The following is a 3,306-nucleotide window of genomic DNA, read 5'->3' on the forward strand; positions in this document are numbered from 1 at the left end:
ATATATATATATATATATATATATATATAAAGGGAAGAAAGTGGAGAGCTAGTGATTAATATTTGTTTATGAATAAATTGATAATCCTTTCTTCCTACAGCTGTTTCCATTTGTAATCACTGAATAAATTACAAATTTATGCATTAAATTTTCATTTACACGTTATGAGCAAAATATCATCAAGGAAAAGTTATACATTAAAAAATTACACGTTCACTTATCTGTTCCTTCCAACAGACTAAATATATGGATTTGTTTTATTTTTTATTAGAATGTATTTCACAGGCTGTAATGGGAGCGTTTTATCATAGTGCCACTACTGGAGATAATGTCGTGACTTCGTCAGGAAAAGAGGAAGGTCTCACTGTTCTACGTTATCTCCGTTCGTACAGAGATGGTTAGAAAAAAAAATGGTGATTATAAATGGACTTGACTGTTAGAAATACCGATAGAGTGGATTAGGTCAGAGTGTGGAAGAAGAAGGAGAAAAGGAGAGAGCACTGAGAGTGTCTAAGCGCGCGCGTGTGTGTATGACACGAGTACTGTCCCAGATACGGGAGCAACATTCTGTTGAGAGCCTCATGTGAAATTTACTGAGTCCATAATTATTTTCTGATCCTGAAGAGAAGAGCCAGCCTTTGAGATGTGACTTAAAGCTATGTTAAGAATGCGCTGCTACTTCAACTGATATTTAGTGATAGTGAAACCTAATGTGGAGCGAATAGGCTGCTTCTACGTTGAGTGCTGCTCATATTTAAGAAGTTCGGTGATGTTTTCTCGATATAAGCACTTCTTCCTTTCATTTTTCTGTTGAAAATACAAAATTGGCGTGGCTTCACTGGTGGATGCTTTAGAGATCTCCGTTCGTAGAATCAGTACAGATTTGGTGTGTGGCATCTAGATTACGAGTGGATTAAGCATGATTCGATTTTTGAGAAAAATAAAGTGATATCTATTTAAGACTGGGCGTTGTTGGACTTGATGCCAATTAGCACAGTGATATACAGATGCAACAGAGAAGAGAACAAAACCGAACCCTGGGGCACACCAGAGTTGACAGAGTGTGGGACAGAAGAAATTCTGTCCGTAATAATTCGATCTGATAGGAAGCTACTGATCCAAAAGATATGTGTTGGATCGAAAGTTTCATTTGGAAATTTGCATGAAACACTCGTCGAGAGTTTTGCTGATGTCTAGAGCAACAACATTGTTTTAATCATTGGTGAATGACATAGGATCAGAGGTCTCCAGTGGATTTGAGTCTACGGAAGCCGTGCTTTTGTGGTCGTTGAGGAAAGAGAAAGATTTAAGTTAGAACGAACATGTGATTAGAATGCTGCAGAAAAGAATCGCAAGACGGAATCTTCAAGCCGAACCAACGGCAGGAGACGTAAAGGTAGACAAAGAACGAGATAGTTTGATAATAACCATAGTTTATGTTGGCCATGCATGGAAATCCACGCATGAAAATCTAATGACAGCTTCTAGTAGGACCCTATGGAGGAGGTGCCTGAAGACACTACACCGACGACCTTACCAGGAATTGTGGAGTGGATGAGTGGAAGGTAGATGGAGCAAAAAGAGAGACAAGAAACTTTTAATGATCTGATAGTTAATGGGTAATATAAAAGAGTTTGACGAGTAGGATTGCTGCGAGGAATGGAAAAATCTAAGTTTTGGGCTTTAGTCTTTTGCTTAAGACGGATGAAGAATGGAAAAAGGTACAACCAAATCGGCATTACCAATTCCTTTCGTCTTCATTTTAGATGAAAGGCAACAACTGAAATGTTAAATTCATTATTCCACCTGGCGAATGAATTTATCAAACCAAACTCCACGAATACTTCTATTATATTGATAAATTGACAAGAAGACATAAGGACTTTGATGCATATATAGACTGGATAGAAAGAAAGAAAGAAAGAAAGATAGATAGATAGATAGATAGATAGATAGATAGATAGATAGATAGATAGATAGATAGATAGATAGATAGATAGGTAATTATGTAGAGAGATAGATAAGACAGTTAAGCGAATTTATTTCTATTTCTTTAATTTATTCAATATTTATTAATGTATTGTCACGATGATATAATGCATAAAACAGCAATAAAATATGATGTTTCAAAAAACCAAAAAGGCGTTCAGGACGTTGTCTGTGACATTAGCTTCTGCGTGTAGTAGCAGCAAAGATCACTTTGAGGGCGAAACACCAGAGTAGTGTCCCTTGCAATGCTTTATAAAATGTTAATATGTTGTCAGGTGATGTGCAGGTATGATTTCTTACAACCGTGAAATGATACAGAAATATCTTCTTAGCTTCACTGGTATTTATAGACACACCCTTTTTTCTCCTCCCCCTTACTTTTCTTCTTCTTGTGAGATTTATTAAATTAACAGCTACAAAATTTAATTAGACTATGCGTTAATTTAAAGACTAACACATAATTTTTTTCCCCTCATTGAAATTGTATTATGAATGGGAAATTGTGAAGCTTCGTTTTTGAGATTACATAAAAGAAAGTAACAAGAATCGTTGTTGTATTTTCAACTTCATGTCTTTCCATTTAGTATTCTGTTATTTTATTTTGAAATATTTATAAATAATAATATGTAATATTATTTGTTTCGTTTTGTTTTTGTTGTTGTTTTTCTTTTTCTTCCCCTGTGTTGTTCCTTGTGGAAATCCGCGTACATGTAAACCCAACATCTATTTGGTGGTCAGGCACGTGACAAACTGTTTTAATGTTATTGTACCTCGCAGCAGAACATCAGGTGGGGTACGGCGGCTCTCGATTTTGCTCGATCGAGGTTTATGGAATAATAAAACAATAATAGTGATTTCTAACACAGGCACAAGGTCTCGAGTCTGGGGGAGAGGGGTTAAGGGTACAGTCGTCTATATTGACTTCAAGACATGATTTATACTTCGTTTTCTTTTCTTTTTTTTTTATCTACCCCCAGAAGGATTAAAGTTGAAGTTAACTACGACAGGATTTGAACTCAGAACGCAAAGGGCCGTAACCAAATGCTGCATGGCATTTTGTTTGATATTCTAACGCATCTGACGATTCATTGCAATAATAATAATAATTATTATTATTTATAATTTAGGCACAGGGCCGGCAATCTTCTAGAGCAGGGCTAGTTAATTGCATTGACCCTAATTTTTGACTGGTACTTTATTTTATCGACCTCGTAGGAATGAAAGGCAACGCTGACTTCAGCAGAATTTGAGCTCAGAACATGAAGAGCCGAAATTCTTTTTTCCAAAGCTCGGACAATTCTGGCAATCCATATATAT

At 36.1% G+C, this 3,306-nt stretch overlaps 1 protein-coding gene across 1 annotated transcript in view; it reads left to right on the forward strand.

The window, feature by feature from the left end:
• The first annotated feature begins 2,236 nt into the window (after positions 1 to 2,236).
• The window catches only part of LOC106884276 (cytoplasmic FMR1-interacting protein), a 49,494-nt gene continuing 48,424 nt past the window's right edge, over positions 2,237 to 3,306 (forward strand). Inside the window, exon 1 of the mRNA XM_014935580.2 lies at positions 2,237 to 2,329. The gene's annotated coding sequence lies outside the window, so the exon portion shown is untranslated. The remainder of the gene's footprint in view (positions 2,330 to 3,306) is intronic.

This window comes from Octopus bimaculoides, chromosome 13 (assembly GCF_001194135.2).
Source record: "Octopus bimaculoides isolate UCB-OBI-ISO-001 chromosome 13, ASM119413v2, whole genome shotgun sequence".
Lineage (NCBI taxonomy): Eukaryota > Metazoa > Mollusca > Cephalopoda > Octopoda > Octopodidae > Octopus > Octopus bimaculoides.